Below are 23,833 nucleotides of genomic sequence, written 5' to 3' on the forward strand. Positions count from 1 at the left end.
AACAACAAACAAACCAACAAACCACTTCAGGAATTTCAGCAGTATCTTCCCTTTCCTGCCCCTCAAACGATTATGGCTATCTGTCCACATACACACTAGCATTACGTGAGAGCAATTAGAAGTTGTAGTCTCAATCTGATGTTACAGAGCATCAATATACTAAGGGTTCTGCTGTTATGTCTTACTAAGCGAAGTTAACAATTTACTCTGTTTTTCTCTTATGTTACAAATCAGTGTTTTCACATAAGGTAACATACCCAAAATATCCACAAAATTGACCCTGAATGAACCTTTCAGTGAGAAGTGTCTCAAAAAATAAGTGTCTATCAAAAGTCACACACTAGTAACCACCAAATCAGCCTGCAATTTAAGTCAAAATATAGAACTTGGCGTTCCATCAGTTGGTAAAAGATACATAAATCAATTTATTTTAAAAACTGCTACTGTTTATGATACTATTTTCAGTGTCAAAGATAATTCCTATTTGACCCAAACTGCAAATGATATACAATAGAATATATACTTTCAAAGTGCTAGATGCAAAAGATCTCCTTAATCCCAAGCCTATTAAAAAAAATTATGAAAAGTACATTGATACAAATAGAGACATTTAATTTTCAGGATGAAAGCCAAACCAAAACTAGAAGTTGAGATCCTTTGTTCCCTTGTTTCCTTTCAGTGACAATTGCTCTACTTCTTGAAGGTGACTGATAACCTCTAACAGTATACTGTATGCTTATGCTGTAGTAGCCCTTCAAACAAAAAATTTGCAATGTCAACATTATATAATAATGGAAAATGGAACATTCCATCGTATTTCTTTTTTTGTTAAAAAGCCTTTTTCTATGATGAGATTAATACCAGCACAGATTTTTATTAATTTTAGGAATACTATAGTGTATTAGCTGTTTTGCCCACCTTTAACAACTGTTTTTGTATTCTTTTAACTTAATTAAGTCTTTAACTTTAAATCTCAGAAATATGGAAGACTGAAATCAAGACCACCATAATATATGAGACAAATCTGCCAAGGAACTTGAAGGTTGAATGGACTTCAGAATAATCTCATAGTACTTGTGTCATATGGTTCATAAATTGATTATTTTCTAAATAATCTTATTTTACAGAGCACTGTAGAAAATAGCAGCCATAAAGAAACTACCTGATTTACAAAGGGCACACCTCAAAATAGTCCAAGATATAGCCAGTCTCCTTAGAACACTGCACAGTTTTTTCTCTCAGAAAGCAAGTATGACACATAGCAGGAAGTTCAGACAAAAATTCTGAGCATGAAGGAAGTAAAGAACATGCAGTTACGATCTTAGACTATCCTCTGCTCATATTCCCAGGAACAGCCACCAACAAGGTATCATTTTTCAAGTGTTCTATAAGGTATAATAATACTTTCAAAAGGTACACTTAAACTGTGAATCTCTGCCACATGCAAACTATGTCAGGAAAGTCAGACACTAACATCAACTAACCCACAGAAATTCTCTTGTCCAAGATCTACTTGCCAACTGTTCTAAACCTTTAACCATCCTTAACTACTATGAAATGAACATTTTAAAACACTCCTGAAATAAAATAGCACAGCAGGAAAAGGAAAAATGATCCTATGTTAAAATAAATATTGACATTACTAAAGCTAGATTTGAAAACTGAGATTACAAGAAGCTCCATTTGGCTTCATAACATGGTTGACACCATGCCCATGCCAGGACAAATTCCTGCAGGTTCTCTTCCTACTAACCACAGGCACAAGATTTCAAAGATGTGAGAAACCCACAGTGGTTGGGGATATGACACTTTACACTAAGCTGCGTGGATGGCTTTCAAGGGTCTGATAAATGAGATGTACTCAGCTAAGGAAGCAATCTTTGGACACACCATTCACCAAAATTCAAACACACACGAGAAGGACACTTCAAAGACGAGAAAGGCAGCAAGGGATCTGCAAAAGTGACCAGAAGAGCAGACAAACTAGCACTCCACCTAGAGCAGCCATGAGGAGAAACCAAGAAGGTGCCAGATGCATTCCACCTTACTTAGCGATCTGACCTGAAGAGAATCAGGAGTGTGTCCTTTGTAGATGTAGCAATTAAGTCACAAGTCCTGACTAACTGCACACGTATGCTTACCCCCTGCACACAGAGCCTGCAGCTCAATTATCTGTCAGAGACATGGTTTAAGAATTTTGTTGATTAGGAACAACTACCATTTGTCTGATATTATTATTTACTTAATACGAAGATAGGGAAAAAGCAAAATAAAACAAAAACCAATATATCACCTTCAACAGCCTATCCAAAATGTGATTATATTTACCGCTTTCTTATTCATGGTTCCAGGGTTTTTTCTGTAGTATTGACAGTACATTCAAGACTAAGAGTAGTTCTAGTTTTAATTTCACACAGCATTTCTGACTTACTGCTCTAAAATGCTATACACTTTGCTATGCAACGCCGTTCAACTCTAAGGTTTCCCCAAGATGACTGCATTTTAGAAAGTGATGATCATGCCAGTAACATTAGGGGGCAATATGTTGACTCATACTCTTAAATTCAATGCTATTTTAAGTATGCATGTAGTGAACAACAGGAAGAATCTTGAAAATTAATGATGTACTGGTATACTCCTGTTACCTACTTCAGACACCCCACAGCCACAACTTTTTCTTCTTTTAAAGAAAACAGTTCAATTTGTAAACAAAAAATAACTTCTAAAGTATGTTTCAGCTGATGATCCATCAAGACAATTACCAGCTAAGTATACACTACCTGTATATTTATTTATTGATTATCTTTTGGGAACACCTTTAAAGAAGAAATCAGTTATGCTCAGAAGCCAAAGTTAACCAAAATGAAGCTCAGAAACCAAACAGGCTTCTGAAGTACCTGTGCTATCATGGAAAAACAAATAAAACCCAACAACCAACCAAAGCAGCACATTAAATAACAGGCAAAGTTGGATTTATAGTCACTATTTCAGTAAATGTGCCTGTGAAAACTAGTATTTGATATGAAAACACAGTTAATAAAGTTAATACAGAAATGGGTCAGTCTTAGGAAAGAAAAATTCAACTGTCATGTTTGTAAACAAATGAGAAGAAAAACAAACCAACCAAACTCAAACTCAAAACTCTGTTCTGGAAAGATAATGAAATTTGCTTCACATATTCTCATAATAAACCTTTTACTACAGTGGTACTTCTCCCAGCTCCTCAAAAGTTTACTCTGTGAGTTTCTCTCAACCAGTATTTTGCAGCTCAACCATAAGACAAACAGCCATGAGAAGGTATTGGAATGACAACTTCCTACCTTCTTTTGATTGATAAATTTTGACTCATCCCATCAGGTAATTCAGAAACACACTGGTTCAAAACTTCTTGCAGTTTTAACTGAAAATTAATTTTGCAATCGAACAACATTGAAGTTTGGCATCGGGACTGCATTAGTGCTTTTGGGTATTCGGCTGTAGACAAAACGAGTTTTGCTGTATTTCAGAAATTACCCTTTCATAACAAGCTAGAGTAAGACATCCTCTAATTCAGCAATTTAATGCATTTGAATTTTATCTCCATCTTCATGCCTGGGCTTGCATTTTTGTTGCTCTGTCGCATGGTTTTTCTTTATAAAATAAATAACAAGGCACTTTACTCAGTTTGAAATTCTAGATCTACTCAGATGCACTCTAGAGAGTTCCTTAATAGAGAATATACAATGGTAAAGCCCAGCTTTAAAAGATTAAGATATCAGCTACTGAACTAAGTTCTTCAGAAATAACAAAACCATATCGTTGCCTCCAGTCCCCAGAGAAAGAAGTAGGAGTCTGCCATTTTCTTGAACACTGAAATACCCAAATTGTTAAAAACACAATTTTTGCAATTTCTGCTACAGCAAGTTGTGCATATAGCCAAAATCACACGATGCATGTGCAGTCTGAAAGCTGGATCAGGTAAGTGAAGAAATGAACCCATAAAATAAAATCATACTAAGCACACGCAAATTATTCTCTCAAAAACATAATGTGACAAATTCTATGCCTTTCTCATGGAGGCAAAAAAGGCAATACTGACCAAAAAAAAAAAAAAATCTGTATTAAGTCATATGAATTACTATAATTTAATTGTCTTCAACTGAAAACTCAAGGAGGGGTGCCAAGACAATGAGGCAAAGCAGACACAGGGAACAAGAAGTTTCAGCCTGAAATTTTTTTTTTTTTATGCAATTTACATAAGCAACAGAAAACAGGGGATTTCAAGAGGGAAATGCCAGCCTGCTGTCAGAGTACTGGTACTGTCAACATACTTTACTGTACTCCCCCACTACTAGAATGCACCAAAACAGGACAGTTTTACTAGATGTGTCCCATTACACATGTATGGACATGCAGCAGAGGAAAGATCCTCAAGAAACATAAATGCATTCCTATGAAGCAAACTGAGCAGGTTAAGTGATAATCATACAGGCCGTAAACCAGGTTTGGAATTCTAGCATCTTAATTCACAGAAACACCAGACATGACAGATGTGTTAAAAAATGCAAAGAAATTAAGTATGATTTTTGATGAAAAGCTTAGAAAAGTTTAAGGGTGGGGGGGGGAACAACCAACAAAAAAAAAAATCTTTTTAATAGACTTTCATTTTCATTGGTATTCAAGTTATCACATATTCATACAACACATTTTTAATAGCAATTAGAACAGGAAGTTAAACTAAGTAAGATTAAGTAGGTCAGACTTCAGCCTCCCAATCAAAAGACCTGATATGCTAAAATACTTCCTTAGCAAGTGTTACATCTTCAACATGACATACTTTGCCACCTTCAATGTTGATACCACTCCTAGCCAATCAACACAAACAACAGACAACTCAGGTGATGCACGCATGGCCTGACAGAGCTTAACCTGGAAAACGAACTACATCCTAATCTACTCCAAACCAGCAAATTATTCTCACCAAGGTCCCACTTGGGAAGGAGAGATGGTTGCTCCCAGTATTACACAAATGATATAAGGGTTTCATTAATAAGGAGCATCTCCAAAAGCTTTTATGTTGATGGGTCCCCATAGTAGTTATGAAAACAAGAGAATCCTTGGCAGAGTAACATGCAAACTTTATTTTACAAAGAAATAAGGTGGTAACCATTTCTGTGAATTATGCCCATTGTAACTAGTATGTTAACAGCTGATACTCCTCCCAAGAAAAAGTCCTTAAAGGCTCTGCAAGCCAATTCCCTGCTACCACTTACTGAAAGCAAGAAATGCCATTTGCTCATGCAGATGACAGGTATGTATTTGATTGCAAACATCTGCTAAGTCTACTTTCTGGTACTTTACAATAGACAACCATGTGTTGCTCCACAAATACATCTTCCCCTCTGCTCTGTTGAGATCCCACCTGGAGTACTGCATCCAGCTCTGGAGTTCTCTTACAGGAAAGACATGGACTTGTTGGAAAGGGTCCAGCAGAGGGACATCAAAATGATCAGAAGGACAGAAACACCTCTCCTATGAGGAAAGGCTGAGAAAATTGGGGTTGCTCAGCCTGAAGAAGACTGGCGAGATGTTATTGTGACCCTCTGGTTCTTAAAGGGGCCTATAAGAAAGATGATGAGAGACTTTTTAGCAGGGCCAGCTGCGACAGGATGAGGGGTGATGGTTTTAAACTAAAAGAGGGGAGATTCAGGCTGGAAGTGAAGAAAATATCCTTTACAATGAGGGCGATAAAATACTAGCATAGGTTGTCCAGACAGGTGGTAGATGCACCATCACTGGAGACATTCAAGGCCAGGCTGGATGTGGTTCTGAGCAACCTGATCTACTTGAAGATGTCCCTGGCTCATTGCAGGGGGTTAGACTAGAATACAGTTGAAGGTCCCTTCTAACCCAAACTAATCTGTGATTCTATGATCTGCAAGCTTCACTATGTTCCCTCTTTTAAAGTCATCTACATATTCAGTCACACACCAGCACAGTGTGACATTATACTTAAACGAAAAAATAAATGTATATACTTAAGCCTCCCAAATGGTAAGACACAGTTAAAATAAAATAGCCTTAAATACAAGTGGCACACTAAAACAACAGCTCCTGATCTGACCACCCAATATCTGACTCGTTTTGTAGAAGTCTTTAAATGGTAATTCACATGTAAACCGCGTCCCATTGCTTCAAAACTTTTGCTGAATTTCTTGCATTTGCCAAATCAGAAACTTTTACAATGAAAGCTAGTGGTAGGGAAAGAAAAAACAACATTCCCACCAGTTTTAGGGAAGCTTTATCCCTCCAGGGGCCAAAAAAAAAAAAGGAAAGAAAAGAAAAGAAAAAAAAAAAATCAAAGGCCACGAGCAGCAAGGAAACTGGCAGGGCAATGCATGGAAGCATGCTGACCAGAATGGATGAGTCAGAAACATGAAGGTCAGCTGGGCCTCACAGGCAAGGGAAGATAGTTACAGATAGCACAGCTGAGAAGCGACTCTCGAACAGCATTAGGAGGATGGCATTGATACGCTTGTCAGCGAGCAAGACAAACACATGCATGCTCAGTTGCTGGGAGAGTGTTTTTTCCTTTATCTTAAGAGATAGACGTGGTCCCTTATATCACATCTAAGCTAATCTGGTAACATTTCATCTGCTGCATGTCCCTCCAGACTTTGTAGTCATTACCTTACATGCTTTTCGAGCAGTATTTCTTAACAGTTCCTACACACCCAATCTAGTTGAAGCCAAAAATGTCCATTCATCAGCTTTCTAGATCTGTACTTCTGTAAAATATTAAGCCTTATTAAATGATCTACATTGCAGTAACTATGAGGTAGTCTGTATCTGCCCACTGGAGACCGTCTTTTTTTTATTTCATTTACTATTTAAGAACTTTTGTGCTGTATATCATACAGGGAAATGAAGCTTATAAACCAAGAGGAAAGAAATAAACTTTGAAGTAATTCAAGTTTGGTTTGTGAACTCAGAATTTACATATTTTCATCACCTCAACTCTCTTGTGGGAGAAGAGCAAAAGATTAAACGTTGAAGAATAGGACTCCTCTGACTTTTTATCTGCTCTCAGCTGAGACTCTTAGCTAGTAGGCCAGATTTCTTCAGCTAGAAGGGTAACTGTCACTCCAGCTGGGATGTTTCCATGTTGATTTTGACCAGGCTCCTCTTTCCAAGAATACTGCAGTTACCTTTTTTCTCCTTTTTATTTTTTATTTTTTTTCATAGCAAACAATTCCAGTAACTTTTTTAAGACAGCATCCCTGCCTACCTATTCCTTTCTGGATACAGCCAAAATTTTCATGTTTGGTTAATCTAAAACATTGTATTTTAAATAAGTGCTGGTTTCCCAAGCATTTCCTGCAGTTAAGCACTACAGAATCAGATGTAAATCATGATTAATGGAGTAGCAGCAGGCATTTTTTTAGGGTTTGTTTTTTTTTTTTTTCTCTCACTAGTCAGATGGAATTTGTTGGCATTAAGTAAATCAGTACGAGACCCATTTCTACTCTGGCTTTTACCAGGCCAAAAAAACCAAGCCAACCTCAAACCAAAAAGGTATCATTTTGAAGGTTTTTATTGTTTAGGGGTCACAAGACAGTGGACAACTAAAAAGAGTATAACTGATTTTTTAAATACTTATCTAATAGTGCATCCACACATACTGTATTTAATGTAAGCTGCTGACCATCTGTTTGAACCACCCACAAGAAAGGTAACAACTCTACTCTTACTTTATATTTTAAGAAATACCAGGTTCCTTTTGGTTTGGTTCCCCCCACATCCCTCCTTCCAAAGTATTCCAAATAAAGAAATAGCTGAGAACATTCTGGCCAAAAAAAAAGCCTTCTGCACATGCAGCACATCAGACATCTTGTCTTACCTTAAAATACAACTGGAAAATTCAAAATATTAAATACGTTTAATATATTGAATCCTTGAAGAGAAAAAATATTTACGAGCTGCCACAACTTCCTGGCAGCATACTTGCATCTCACTGACTCTCCTTCTCCAGACTAATGGTACATTCTGCAAAAGCAGAAACATTTCCCAAGAGCACAAAGTTAAATTCGTGTATAGCTTTTTAGTGTGTCCTCCCTAAAACATACTTGAGAGTCTGCAACTCTTCAAGGCAAATGCAAAGTTAAGATTAAAATACTTCTGTCCTTCTGTTATTTATTATAATTTTTTTAATTGAAAGCCTTAAGACACTTTAGGAAGCATGTTTCTCAAAATATTCCACAGCCTGGTTCTTGTAACCTTCTGACTATGCAGCCAGGCTATGCTGTGCTTACAGCTATACCGGATTCAGCCATAAAGTGTGTCAAAACAACTTTGATGTTTTTACATTATATCTAAAGAACAAGCACACAACCAATCTTCATTCAGAAAAAAAACCCCAACCTGTTACTGAATTTCTTTTAAAGGCAATGAAAAAAGTATCGGAATTCTTTAAAATTTTGAATTGCTGAACTGCAATTCTTCATTAATATTTTATTATTTAAGTGTTAATTGATAACTGAAGCATTTTTAGAGTTGATATTGTTCCACACAGGAAAAGATAAATCACAAACTCTGAAATCCCTACTATGCTATCAAAAATACAACCACCAAGCAGAATTAGGAAAGCAGTAAATGCATCCACCATGCCTTTCCATTGTACTAATCTTCCTCACATCTAAATTAAACCTCTTCAATCATTCTGTCCTCCATTAAGGTTGCCAAAAAATGAATTCATCTAGCTGTGAACTCTCTTCTAAGCAGGTGGGCTTCAGTCAGATTCCATATTGTAAAGCTTTGACTCAATACACACTGCAAACTTTGTTCAAATATCAGAAATTGAAATAACCAGTCATTTTTCATTTTAAAGAAATTACTCTTTGAAGTGCCAGACTTTACACCACAATATTTTAAAATAGAGCTACCTCAAATTGGCAGTCTAAGCTCAGACTGCAAGTGTTGCTTAGACCTGGCCCAAGTCCCAGACATGGGATGGTCCTCTCCATCTCATACCTTCCTCACAGTTTCTCAGAAAACAGTCACATGTATTTAGAGCTCCAAGACAGGATGTCAATTTTTAGTGCCTCAACAGCCTGGTAAAACAAGCAACAGGACATTACTTCCCATTATTCTGTTCTCATTAAAAAACTACAAAAGAGCATTTTCACTGAAAACGTGCTCAATCTTTAGCTAATATATGTAATCGTGCTCACAATTAAAGTGTTGTAGTTGGTGAAGTACTTGAATGCAAGACTTCAAGACTTCATCTTCTGTTTTTTCTTTTCCTACAGCTGATTTCGTAAGATTCAAAAGTTACCCTGACCAGCAGCATTACAACGTTTTTATCTAGAGTTGCAATAGCAAACCGCTCAAATCAATTTTAGTCTTAACCCATTTTACCAGTATTGCAGATGGGGAAAATACAGGGATTTAAATCATTACACCACAATCTGATGCCAAATTCTTTAAGTCTTCTCAAGGTCAGCCAAGTTCTTGCTTCTCAAGTGATACAATCCCTTCCCCGCCCTCTCCCACCCTGCACAATCTTGAAGCAGGACGCAAAAAATTTTGCTTTTAAAAAGACACATTGTTCCAGCCTTCATCTTGTTCAGGAAGACAGAGAAACACTAATTTCTTTACCACATTTTCAAAATCCAAATGCACAATGAAGGCACAGAGATGCTTTTCTCTTGAGCATGAGGATGGTGAGAATATGAAGGGTGATACACTTCATCATGAACCTATATACTGGATAACTGGAGGCAGTTACACATTATATAAATTTGTAACTATTCTTAGGTTAAACAAAACATCACCCACATAGTGCAGCTCTCTTTCAATGACAGGAAGCCTACCACAATTAGCCCTCTAACATTACAAGTGGCAAAAGTATTTACAAATACTGAAGTATTCTTTGTATTTGATCTCCACTTACTGACATTTAAAAAGAAAAAAAAAAGGTTTCTGAATCTCTGTGGTGCCATAAGCTTTTTTTACTGCACTGTTAAATAAATGTGTTCTTTACCACTTCTGTTAACCCTTCGCTCTTTTAAAAGAGAATTTATCAAAATGCTTATTGCTGCAAAGAAAAACGTTCCCCAAGGGAAGCGTACATAAACAGCCCATAGAGCAGCACTGCACACAACTCACAACTTCCAAAACCTAGGTACACAGAGAAGTATGTTTTTCTAGTTCTGCATGGAATTTATCTTCAAAAGACAAGGAATTTTTTGTTTCATTTTGAAGTGACAAAGAAGCCTTCTACACATTCATTGAACAATTCTCACATTAAGAGGCTGCACAGAAAGATAAATTCACTGTAGTGTGAATCATCACTGAGCAGGATTTTTACAAGGCTTAAGGTTTCGCAGCAACCAAGTCCTGCTTTTGCCCAGCGTGTTAAACTTTAAGCCAGCTGGTCCCTTGCTTCAGCTTTGCTGTATGGTTACAGCCATGGTTACACCACACCACAGGGACAGGACAAGGCAACAGCCACAGTCCCAGTTTACTGTATCTTAACAGCCAAGAAATTGTATTTGAAGATCAAGGTACTAGGAACCGAAGAAAGACAAGAACCCAGATGTCCAAATTCATTTTATCATAGGGATGAATTGTATGATGGACAGCACTATTAAGGAAGCATAACATACAACTGATTGCATGCAGTGGTGGATTGAACCAGGGTGGCCAATACAGCTGCCATCCTAAATGTTTCCAGCACACCCACTCCCCAGGGGCTGCTGAGAAACTGCATAACACAGGTAGGAACCACCAGTTTACTCCTGATAGCAAATCCTATGCACATTTCTGTATAAACTACATAGAGCCTGTCCAACCATTCCTACAGCAGGTACAGCCACCTCCAGGATAGGACTAAGAACACAGCCGAGAGTGGTAACCACATAAACGACCCCACTTTCACTACACAGGGTGCAACCACCACACAGCACCTGCATATGTTGTTTTCCTTTATCTGCTCAAATGCATTTTCAGGGAAAGAACAACAAAATCGCGATAAATTCAAGGATCCTAAAAGATCTTAACTTTCATGCTTCTTATGTCACATCAAGTGTTAACCCCCAGTCTTTAAAATTTCAGTTGAAAAAAACTGAAACTATTAACCAATGCCTGTTAATTTATTATTCAGGTACTGCAATAAGAGTTCTACGACAAAATAGCACTAAAGGAAAATAATCTGCAGCAAGCCAAGAAACACAGAGAAAATATGCATGATTTGAAGAGCTCTTTTTTCATTTTTAAATAAAGATAAGTTTTCTAACCTCTAGATTAAATTCTCAGGTACATGTTTTGGGGACCCACAGCCCCAGTTAAGCAGATAAAACTGAGGAGCTATAAATTTTCTTTTAAAAGATAAGTCCTCAAAAAAGGACTTAAACATTTTTATGTTTCGGGTTATTTAAGAACTAAGTAATTATCTGAAGAATTCCAGTATACTACAGATCTGTGAACTTTGAAAGTATTCTCTGCATCCTCTGTGTATTCATGTTTCTGGACTTCCTATGAAGTTTACAGTCCAATTAATTGACAAAAGATTGAAGTGAAACTGTTTTAGGCTTTTCACTTTCTGGGCAGAAGGTGCATCCTTGGTAACTTCTACTCTCTTCCTTTTATTATTTTTTTCCCAGTTCAAGAGCTTGTTTTCTTACCACAATTCCAATAAATTTCAGGTAAAAAAGTATTTCAATTCTGCATCATTTACAGTGATCCAACAAATTTCTAAGCAAAAAAAGCTGGGGCTTAGCCTAATAAGGAGAAAGACAGGAGTCCCTATGGGAATTTAGTGTCTTTCAACATTTTTTCTGATGTTTTCCTCTACATTGGCACTTCCTGATTTTTTCTCATCAAGAGCAGAGCATGGGTGCTGTTCTCTACAAGGATTCTCCAGTTTCTTTCTGAAGACTACTCTTATAATTGGTCTTACACTTTTTAGAGTATAATTTTAGTTTGTTACCTTCTGTCATATATGCTCATAGGGACTGATATTCTCTCAATCAGGGTCTCTGAAACACGACTGCTTCATTCTTGTTCACAAAGAAATGTATCTGTCCTCAAGGATTTAATAATACCAACAAAAATCCACATCTGAAAACATTATCACAGAAGCATCCCTCTCTTCCAAGTTCTGTTCTGAAATACCTACCTCTAAGGGAAACAAAACGTACATTAGATATAGTTGCCTGTGAGGGGTTTCTGTAAAATTTCTTGGTATCAAAAGTACTAGAGATTGGAAAAGAGAGACAACAGAGATAGAGGGAACAACCAGACCAGCTTTATTTTACAAGACAAACCCGTTTTAATACTTCGAAAAGAACAGAGCTGTAGATTGCTCTCAATAAATGAATGAATTTTCATCTGTGAATCCAGTGTTTCAAAACAGGTCTGTCTGGTACTGCTTCATGAAGTATCAAATCTAGTCCAAATTTAAACTAGTAAGGCTGCACTGCCACTCCTGAATCACATGTCCAGGAAGTGCTCAAGCTATATCTGTCCTTACACCCTGATGTTCATATGTATCTCAAGGATTTCTGGCTTTAAGAAGTGAACCTACTGCCTGGTTCAGAACAAACAAATTCAGAAAAGAATAGCCACCTGCCTTCCTTATTACAGCAACTGCATAAGGACAAATTTTGTCTTTCTGATACCAAGGATATCTGAACTGCAACTTCTCAAACTTCCAGTGAACCAACCTGCGTACTCCATTGCTGCACTTTAAACGTTGGCTCTCAAAACTGAGCCTTCACCTTTGTAGGGAATTGTAATTTCACAGTACAGGCTGCTCAGGTCTCAGCTTCTTTCAAGCACTATATGGGAAACGTGCTTTGTCACAAAAAGCATTCTCAGAAACTTTGCGAAATGTATGTTCTCTAATGGTAAACTTATCCAGCCTTGCTCTAGGAAAGCCAAACAGTCTGAAGACTGCTTTGGAAGCAAAAGCAATACACTGATAAATTATTCTGAGGAACAAGAAACTAACCTGTGCCAAACATAACTTTTTCCCAACTAGTTTGGGATTCTGGAACAAGAGCTAGAAGCACATAGGAGCAAAGTTCAAATTCACATTTAAATCCTCAAACTGAAGCCTAACTGAGCATAACAAACTACATAACGAATGAAAGGAAAAACTGTTCAAGATTACTTCTGGGACTTTCCACAGTGTATCATTAAATTCAAACACATATTGCCAAAACGTAAAACAGTAATCACAAAAGCAAGCTCTTATTGAGGTTTACTGACTCTTCTGCTCATCTTATTTTAATGACTCTTGAGCATGTCATGTCATGTTCCTGGGAACATGTCCATGCTACTTTAACATGCTATTTGGCAAAACCCCAAAGTTAACTCGTATGTTTTTAACTTCATGTCTCCTTATCACATTTACTCTTTTCCAATATCCTGTAGGTTTGATTACCCCCCAAGTCTGCAGTCTGTTGAAATTCTTTCCTAACTCACGGGAATTTAACAAATTTTGCTTCCAAAATGGTGTAATACCCCATTTAGAAATGTCACCTCCTTCCTATTCTACTTTTAGGCCATAAATAGAAAGACTGGCTACATTACACAGCGCCATAGTTTGGGACTTGAAATAAAAACCAAAGCCACCGAGTTTTTACACTAATCATTTAAAGATAAATCAAAATGGTCCTGAAATTGAACTTTCCACTTCAAAGGTAATTTTACTGAATTAAATGCAATGCTCTCCTAAATTATCCTATATAATTATTAATAACATACTTTTTAGTATGAACAAAACCAAGTGGTTTTGGGGAATTTCTTTAGTCTTTTGCCATTAGAGCTGAAGGAACAATAGGGATTAAAAAAAACCTCCAAGATTTTTTTGCAGAACAGACTATACTAAAATAAAAAAGAACTTATTTTATTTTTTTAAGGGGATAAATAAAATGAGATTGGTATTCCCATGCCAAAATTCAGAACACACCCACTCACTGTATGGTACTACTGCTGCAAAGTTAGAATTCTGGAACCTTGACTAACTTTCATTATGATTACAGAATACTATAAAAGAAAATAATATACTGAGGTGTAACAATTATTGCACTATACTTCAAGGCACTGAATGTAGTAAAACACCAACAGTCAACAAAATAAAAATGCTCATGCCCCATCCCTTTCTAACTTACATTAGGGAAGTCATGCTCAAATCTAGAACTATCCAGAACACTTAATTTACAAATCTTACAGACAAAAAAAAAAAAAAAAAAAAAGCTACTTTTTTAAAGTGCATTTTAAAATAAATATACTTGTGCAATTTTTCTGTACCACACAAATGCACATATGCATCATTCCAAGGCACTTTTTAATAAAAATCTTGTGAAAGAAGGGAGCACATTAGTATACTTCAAATACAGTTCCTTCAACACCTGACCGTCGAATCTATTGCCTGAATACATTAAAGAGCAAAATCTTACATTTCAGTACCTATCCCCGCTCCCCTAAAATAAGGTTCTCCTCAAAGAACCTTAAGTGCACCAAAAATAGCTACCTACCTACACACTGTACTTTTGCCCATTAATTTTTTGTCTCTGCTGAGGTTAGCAAATTTTGACCGATGACCACTTCCTGTAAATGAAGTAATTAATAAAACATTATTAGTAAAAATATATCATTATCTTTCAAGCTTCTTACAATTCTTACTGTTCCATAAACAGGAAAAAAATGCATCTCAAAACCTTGTGCACTGAAAATAATTTAAGAACAAACTTAAAATATAAAGCTTCTCAGTAGTTTTAGAGCAAAGTAAGTGCAATAAGAAGCAATAATCACATACAAAATAAAGCAAGAGTCATTAACTGTCAAAATTTCCAAAAACAAAATTAATACTATTTTGGCGACTTAGGAAAAAGACGCATCAGCAGTAACCTCTTTCCCCCAGTAAAAGGTGCTCACAACTTGAACTAAAAGGCGACAGAGATCTAATATATCTACAGCTCCTCTGTTCAAACAGAAAGGCACAGATGCCTTGATCCTGTAAAGACAAGTTATGCTAAAAATAATATAGAATTACCCTCATAAGAAAACTACACAGAAATCACAAATGCCCCCCCCAATTACTTTTAACTGTGGGTAATTTACTCTCTGCTAAACCCAATAAAACTTGAATACCAGCCGACTCTATCATACAGCTTAAAGGGAACTTTGTCTTCTTACAAGACAGACAGAAATGTTTCCAAACCACCCCTGGGACAACAGGGGAACAAGCCCAAATTCATGCCCCAAGACTTTTCAGAGATGACTGGAAAAACAAAACCAGAAGCTGGAACCACAGAATCCATGTTTCCAAAACCAAAGAAGAAAAAAGAAAACAAAAATCATTCCTGACAGAAATCTTGGTTCACTGAAAAAACTAATGGGAAAACTAAACAAAAAAACACCAAAAAACAAATGCAAAACCAAATCTCTGACCCATCAGGACTTCCAGAATCAGTACGTTCTGGCTGTAACTGGTACAGGAAATGAACAATAACATTGGTGAAAAAAACACATCACCAGAGTCTTAACACAGAGCTGTATGCTAGGACCCTAAGCTAGTGAAGGAATCAGTTGTTGCACCTAATGATGAAGTTACAATATTTTTTTTTACCAGAAAACCAAAGCGCACGTTCATGCTGTTGAGAGTATGCCCAGAACAGGCACAGCACAAATGGTTGTGTTTTGCACTGTCCTTTCTCACAATACTTTCCTAAGGTTCTTTACTTCAGAAGAGTAGCAAAATTTCAAAGTAGATTTGCTAAAGAATTTGTATACACTTATTCTGCAAAACTTTTTATTCAGCTTTAAACAATAAACCACAACACTCCATTGAAAATATCACCAAAGCACTGATTGACTAGGGAACCTATTCAAAATGGCTACCACTAACCGTGCCCTTGAGTGCTTGAAGAAAGCAACCAAGTTACCCAGGCCCACAGCAGTTAGCGCTGTGGTCCTGGAGTAATTCAAGTGTGGCCCCCAGCGTCAGGGCTGCACTATGCAACCAAATCCACAGTCTGCCAACGGGAGGAAGCAAAGCAGGAGATTCTGTTGTCTGCCACTGCTACACCACCTTAGCACACACCCAGATTCATCACATCCTGCAAATAAACTGTAGGTCAGCAGGCAAGCTGCTGTCTTCTTCCTTCCGCTTACAAAGTGTTGTAAAGTCAATATACACCACCAATAAGGTCAGCAGAAAGTTTCAGATACCCATGATTCTGCGAAGAGACCTGGCCTCTCAAGCCAAGTGCCTGTACCAGATGATCCAAAGACGCTCTCTTTGCCATCACTATAAGGAGCAGTAGCACTGTCCAGCAGGAGTGGGACTTGGCACCGCTGGGTGCAAGGATGTGTCTAACAGCTGGCTCTTCACGTGACAGAATGGAAATAGTACCAAACACTGTGGAAAACCCACAAGGTTTCTTTTCTGAGGAAGGGATTGCTATAAGGACTACATTTGTTGTAAAAATACAAATTATATCACTGAAGTCTTACAGGCAGACTGACCCTTTCTGCCTGACAAAGGACTGAATTCTTCAAGAGTTCAAACAGCAGAAGATATACAAGTTCAGAGTTTCCAAAAGTCCCAGGTAGATTCTAGACTCAGACTGCACTACTTCACACTCAGTAATGCTGCCCTCTTTACCTGTCTTTAAAATGTTACGATTTCAGTTCTAGTTCTATACACTTGACAAAATTAAGTATTTCTTCTAACAGTGTAATCTTCAGACTTCATTAAGCTTTTATTTCATTAAATTCAGACTTGCTACACGAGGAACAGCTCTTTCATCCAGTCTTCTAAACCTACTGGTGGGAGCAAGCACCATATCTGACATGCAGATATAGTAAAATCATAACAGAAATTAGAGAGAAAGGGTTACATTCTTTTCCTGGATATTATAAAGCTAGTCACAGCATAAGCAACAGGTTTTAGAAAATAATCACTAAGTATCAAAATTTCAACACAAAACTAGGTTGCCCCTTTCCCTTGGAAGAAGGGAAAGGACTTGGGTTGCAAAGCCTTTCTAGGCAGTACCACAGAAGTGGCTGTATTTCAGCTCCTCCCCCTGGTCTTTTTACAGCATCAACCAACTACACCAAAGCAAGAAGTTCAGTTCCAACAGAAGACATCTCATGCCATTAAAATGCGATCATTATCACACCAATAAAAACAGCACTGATGGGATTCCACAACATTCCAGCCTTGTCATCCCTGAGACACAGATAAAGCAAGTGGGACCTTACGTGAATACCAAAATATGACTTGAGAAAGTTATTTATTTCCAATTTGAAAGCAAATTGGAAATAAATGCATTGTGAATGAGAAAATGCCAATCTTCATCATTTTATTACATATGTATATAATGTTAAATCAAGAAGACAACACGCTAATACAAATACTAGCCTATTTCATATATACACACAAGCTCTATGCTGATTAAAATCACTGTAATTCCACCTCATTACACGGCTTTTGTTCTCCACATTTTATGGGAAATGAGAATTCTTTGGCCCAAAGGCAGCACAACAGGCTGTATTCTTCTTTTCCAAATTAGATGCTAATTTGTTGATGAAAAATTTTGCAGAAAATAGGAAATCAGAATCATAGAATAGTTAGGGTTGGAAAGGACCTTAAGATCATCAAGTTCCAACCCCCCTGCCATGGGCAGGGACACCTCACACTAAACCATGCTACCCAAGGCTCTGTCCAACCTGGCCTTGAACACTGCCAGGGATGGAGCATTCACAACCTCCCTGGGCAACCCATTCCAGTGCCTCACCACTCTAACAGGAAAGAATTTCCTCCTTATATCCAATCTAAACTTCCCTGTTTAAGTTTTAACCCGTTACCCCTTGTCCTATCACTACAGTCCCTAATGAAGAGTTCATCCCCAGCATCCCTGTAGCCCCCCTTCAGATACTGGAAAGCTGCTATGAGGTCTCCACGCAGCCTTCTCCAGGCTGAACAGCCCCAACTTTCTCAGCCTATCTTCATACAGGAGGTGCTCCAGTCCCCTGATCATCCTCGTGGCCCTCCTCTCCCTAGCAAAAAGGTACCTCATACTCAAGAGAGGCTAGCATCTGCTACCATGTCCTGCATGGTAGCTCCTGGCTCCTGCTGACTTCTTTACCTAAGCAGAAGGCAGAGTTCAACATGATTACTGGCTCTTTGACCCACAACAGACCTTACATGTACAGCCGCGCTGAGGAACCTATCTCAGAGCTGACCATGCTTACCAAAATTCCCTTGACCTCCTAAAAACCCTTTTACACAAACATGATGATCTTAACCCTTTCCCAGAGGACAAAGAACAGCTTTTCTTCTCCATCTCCTTTTGCACTCATGAGGTACAGTACTGTACTTGTTCCCAGCAGAGAGCTGCTCCAGTTCTTCTCTGCTCTTCCAGTTCATCTTTACTAGACCCACATTCCTTTTTAGTCCTCTTACTAGTTAATATACTTCTGTAAGTACAGTACACCATGTGAGGCCCTAACATCTTTGAACACAGCAACAGCATTTCACTACAATTTGGACACAGGCACTCCTGCGTACAAATCCTGGTCTGCTTCCATCTCTCCCTCAACAACATACTGCCAGTCTGAATGGCTAATCATTCACTACAAGCACTACATCATTCCCTGCTAATTAATGACTACTCCTCATTATAAATTTGTACTGTTTGTCATTTCTGTATTTGCTATTTTATGCAAAAATGGGTACATTTGCTTCCGATTTTATCATCCAACAATTCAGGAAAATATCAACATGTACCAGGCTCAAGAAAATGCTTATGAAACCTACACTTTCACAGTGACATAGTCACATTACGGTTTTCCAGACAACTTGTGGTATCTTCAGTCTAGGACGTACCTCCTTAGCTTATTTATGTAGACCATATCAGTATGTGCCTAACAGTCTTCTTAAAATCCACAGTATCTACTCAGATCTTCTGCTCCACCACAGGAGGATGCTGGATTGCTTTAGCAGTTTAGTTTTATCCTAAATCTCTTTCCAATTAAGCTTAAAGAGTAATACCCAAGTCAAATTCAATTTATAGCACAGGTTGAGGATTTGGAAAACCTAAATAACTGACCCCCCATTCTAAGAAACTGAGAAATAACATTGCTAGGTACTTAAAAAGTTAAAAAAAAAAAACAAAACCCAACCAAAACCAAACATAAAGGCGACACACCCTAAGAGCTACCTTATTTTAAAAGAATGTTAGACACAGAGTAAAGGTCACAGAAATGTAAGTAACAACAAGTAACTCTGCCTTTGATTTTCAGAAATACTAGGCAGTATCCATATAGATCCTGTCCCACTTCAAATTGCAGACAACACAGCTTGGACAACTATCTCCACACAAACCAATTCTAGTGGGAAAAAAAACCCAAACATGTTTAAGGGCCAGGAAAATTGGTAATTACTACTTCAAGGATTCCAAACTTCTAACACAGATTAATGCAAAGCTTAAACAAAGATGCCTCTGATGTTATGACCTTAGGTCACACACAGAGTAAGGACAACTGAAAGAATGTCACTATTGGAAAGATTTTATTCTATAATTTACAACTCCAAGTAAAAATGACAAAACAGTGCTTATATTAAAACAAATTAAAATATGCACGTCATTTTGTATAACATTTCCTCTATGCTAAGCTCAGATAATACAGTCTGCTTCTATTCATGACAAATTAGTTTAATACTTGCATTCTGAATACTGGAGAAGGTTGCCTGCATTTTTCCCTGTAGAAAAATTACTTTGAAAGATACTTTCTCTGTAGTCTCATATTCATTAGTCTTACACTCATTAGTCTTGACTGATGGGCAATTTCTTTATTCCCAACTTGGAGCTGCTATTGCTACAGTTGAAAAATCAGATTTATTTCAGCATCTCCCTTCAAATTCAAACATTCTTATAACTGCTTTGACTTTATATTACTTGTGAAACCTTCAGCTGATCAGTGATCCCAATCCCAACCACTTTCAGTCATCTTCGGGAGCAAACTGTTGAGAGATTTATTTTTTATTTGTTTTATATATAACTCCCTCCTCCTGTCCACAGTAACGCATGAATAAAAAGGTTTCTCCAGGTAATGAGGCCTTTTCATATGTTCCACCAAAATAGGCAAATCTGCAGCACAAATCAGAAACAGCTGCATGAAGAATCCTGCTTTCAAAAGCAACACATAGGCTTGCTTTATAGCCAGTCAAGAGAAGTAGAAGGGGAGGAATCACTCCTGGAGTGACCTCTATCCACTGACTATAAAGGGAGCCTGAAGAAGTAGGTGAACCAAATTTCAAACTTGTTAGTAATTAAATATAAGCAAGGCAAACCTACTCATTTCATCTAGCTGATTATACTTTACATTTCCTCTGATCTCACCAACTGGAACAAAGCCAATAATCCCAAATTTGTCACATCAGAATTCTAATGGCTCATGCTAAAAAGTGTGTATTCTTTTTTTTTGTCACACAGAAATACAACCACCATCTAAAATGAATGACAATTAACCATGCACAATAAATTAAAACAAAGTTAACTATATAGTGTAATTACCTGCAACTCATTAACTTATGCTTTAATATACTCTATTTCCACTGCACCTTACATTCATTCATCTAAGACAGCTCTAAATTGCCATTAGCATCTCAGGCCTCAGCACTCGAAGCCTGAAGTAGAACAGGCCCCAGTGAGCTGCACTGAAAACAATCCAAAATTATTTACAAACTGCTCAAACATGCAGAACTTTGGCAGGAGCACAAAACAACTACACAAAAGGAAGTTAACAGAAAACAAACATTAAACACAAAGGACCCATAACCTTGAATTATCTTTTACCACAGACACTACTGCTATAAACTTGAGTGGCAGACACATATCAAAGCAGACCACTGCTATTTTGTGGACAAGTTCACCTATATGACCCGACTGTCATGCTTGGTAAGTACAGACACACAGAAATATCCGAGTAAGGCTTCTAAATCTTCCTCCTATCCAGGTAAAATGAAGCAGGGAAAAGGAAATACTTGAAGCATGTTCTAGCATCAGTTTCCCCTCTAACCACTTCAGGAACTGAGAACAAAAAGATTACCTTTCTTTTCATATAAAAGCTCAAAATACAATAAAAAGTTTCCATTCAGAAAAAGTGACCATCTGATCATTATGAAGAAAATAATGCAGGCAAGTTTAACTGATTACTTTAACATATTAATGCAGAGATCATTCTAACGTATTCACATTTCCGCATACTTTTTTGTCCAGTTTACTTGACAAAAAAATTAATAAATAAACTTCTCTACTTGGCATATCACAACCACATTCTTGTTCACTTGCATCACGCAAATGACCTAACAATCCTGTCAGAACAAAGATTTTCATTTCACCAAAGTTAAAGGACAGGGGTCTAATAATCCATATATCAAGATATACATATACACACAAATACATGTGCACATGTATATCTTACTAAAAGTCTCCCTGCTGACTACAGAATTCAAAAGCTTTAAGAACTGGCAGCACTTATCAATTTAAAAAAAAATATCATCAACAAAACCAAACATAAGACTCCTATAATGTAAGCTTTCTTTTATCCCCCTCACCCTGAAAAATTCACAAGAGTAATGCAAGGGTATTCAAAGTCATAAAACCTAAGCAAATACTCAGCTTCTGGCTAACAATATTCTCATTCAGTAACATTTTTCAACTTGCACCTTCCAAACTTCTTCATTAGTCTCTATGATTTGACAACTCCTTTTCATCTTTCACTTTCAAATCCTCCTCATCTTGCATGTCTGACAATGTAACTTTAAAATCCACGTCTCTTATATGTGCACAAACTGGTATCTTCCTCAGTATCTGGGATGAGTACATACACTGAAGACTTCACCTGGAGAGTGAATATCCTATGGGAGCACTACTTATTTTTAATAAAGATGACTAAAAATAATGAAGCATTCATTTGGTTAGATATCACATTGTCAAAACCTAAACAGATAAAAAAGGCAAGTAAGTGTCACCACAAAAATGCATAAAATTGCAGCATTCCAAAGACACTGACTCAGTACATGTTGCACAGATGTCACACAGGCTCCCTACAGTGACCAGTGGTAAGAATGAAGACCAGTAGTCTCTTTGGACAACATACTACCAAGAAAACAATCTTAGTGTGGTATTCAGGGAAAAGCGTGAAAAGAGGCTAAACTGTCGTCATTATATCAATAGTGAGCCATTTCCAGTGCTGAATTAACCCAAAATGAGAATAAACATGAAGATAGAGGAAGTTCAAATAGGTATATGGTCAACAAGGAACTGGGGCGGGGGGGGGGGGGGGGGGTGGAAAGTAACAACCTTGTTGTGCTGGTATAGGCGTTTACAATGTCAATGAAATTACACAATTTCCTCTTGACACTACATGCTTTTATGGTCTCACAGATTTGTTCCATTACCTGGAAATTATAGCTATCCAAAACATAGAGTTGTTTTTCAGTGATTCTCCTACCCAATAAAGGGCATTTCAAAATATCTATTGCAGGTGATCATTATTTTAATCCCAAAGTTTAATTCAAGAAACAATAAGTAAAAACTGGAAGACATTACTGCTGGAGAAAGGAAACTGAAAAGCACCTTCAGTTTCCCAACATGATGCAGAAGCAGGTTCAAACAGGAGCATGGATAATACTTCAAAGGGTGACCAACTTTTTCATTGGTCCAAGTCAAATTTTTCCCCTGCTGTGCTAAGGGTCAAATTTGACCCTCCTGCATCCTAAAGTGTGGAAATCCGAACATGTATCACTGCAGCACTAAAATCAACAGAATTGATTATTTGCTTAATTCATAACAGAACCAGCAGAGATCCATCTGTAGATGTCCACCTCCAACACACTGGTCCAAACCTCCCACTCAGACCCAAAGCCATTAAGCAACTCTACTTTTGCTAAAGTACTTGACTCTTTCAGAAAACAAACCAAAGGCAAACACAAGCCCTGATGTGGTCCTGGTAAATATCATGTGAGTTCACAGTATCTTTTTCAATATCGCTATACTGTAGCAATATACACTGTCACCCAAAGACAGTGACTTGTCATCTACTCCACTTCACTGAAGAGCTCTAGAAGGCTGACATTGCACTTCTGGTTTGCTGGGATAAGCAACTATAAACTGTAAGTCCTGTGCATCCCACTTCAGATTAAATAAAACCAATTCAAAATAAACTTTAAATCGGAAGAAGTAACCCATTATGAGGACAATTTTAAGGATTTTACTCTACTGTGGTAGGACACACCAAGACCGAATGGTTCTGAATCCAAGGCAGAAAAGCCTCCACAGATGCTGCATCCAGAATCACCCCAGTCAGCTGCATCCAACTGATAGTATGTAAACAAAATTTCTGGGTGCTGGGCTTGGAGTTTGGTTTTCCACTGAGAAGAAAAAAAAAATAATAAAAAAATAGATGCTTCAAGGCAACAGTACAGTTTCTTGAATCTCTTAAGACCCCTATTTCATTATTATGAAGACAAAGGAGACATCACCATACCTTAGTAGGTAAAGAAGCCAATCAATCAGATATTTTACTATTAGTATATCTGCATCACTAAAAAAATAGATAATTCCTCTGTTGTTCACTTCTGTATTTCCATTCCAGTATCTTGAAATCACAAGATACACTGATTTTCTTTCCTGACTGGCCAAGAGGGAGGGGAGGAGATAAACGCTTAAGTCTAAAATTACTCCATCTTTTGCCCCCTTTTCTATATTTGAAAAACAGGCTGTAAAATACTTTCATTCTGCAGCACATTGGAACTTTCTCTACTATACAGTGA

The 23,833-nt window shown here is 37.4% G+C and overlaps 1 protein-coding gene across 7 annotated transcripts in view; it reads right to left on the reverse strand.

Annotated features, from left to right (window-relative positions):
* The window catches only part of CNOT2 (CCR4-NOT transcription complex subunit 2), a 94,212-nt gene that overhangs the window by 43,741 nt on the left and 26,638 nt on the right, over positions 1-23,833 (reverse strand). Inside the window, exon 2 of one of the 7 annotated variants that reach the window (XM_061368013.1) lies at positions 14,523-14,595. The exons of the other annotated variants lie outside the window; for them this stretch is intronic. The gene's annotated coding sequence lies outside the window, so the exon portion shown is untranslated. The remainder of the gene's footprint in view (positions 1-14,522; positions 14,596-23,833) is intronic. 7 annotated transcript variants of the gene reach the window in all.

Source organism: Neopsephotus bourkii, unplaced genomic scaffold (genome assembly GCF_033783945.1).
Source record: "Neopsephotus bourkii isolate Nb327-2 ecotype Australia unplaced genomic scaffold, CSIRO-AGI_Nbou_v1 NB_1423, whole genome shotgun sequence".
NCBI classification, from domain to species: Eukaryota; Metazoa; Chordata; class Aves; order Psittaciformes; family Psittacidae; genus Neopsephotus; species Neopsephotus bourkii.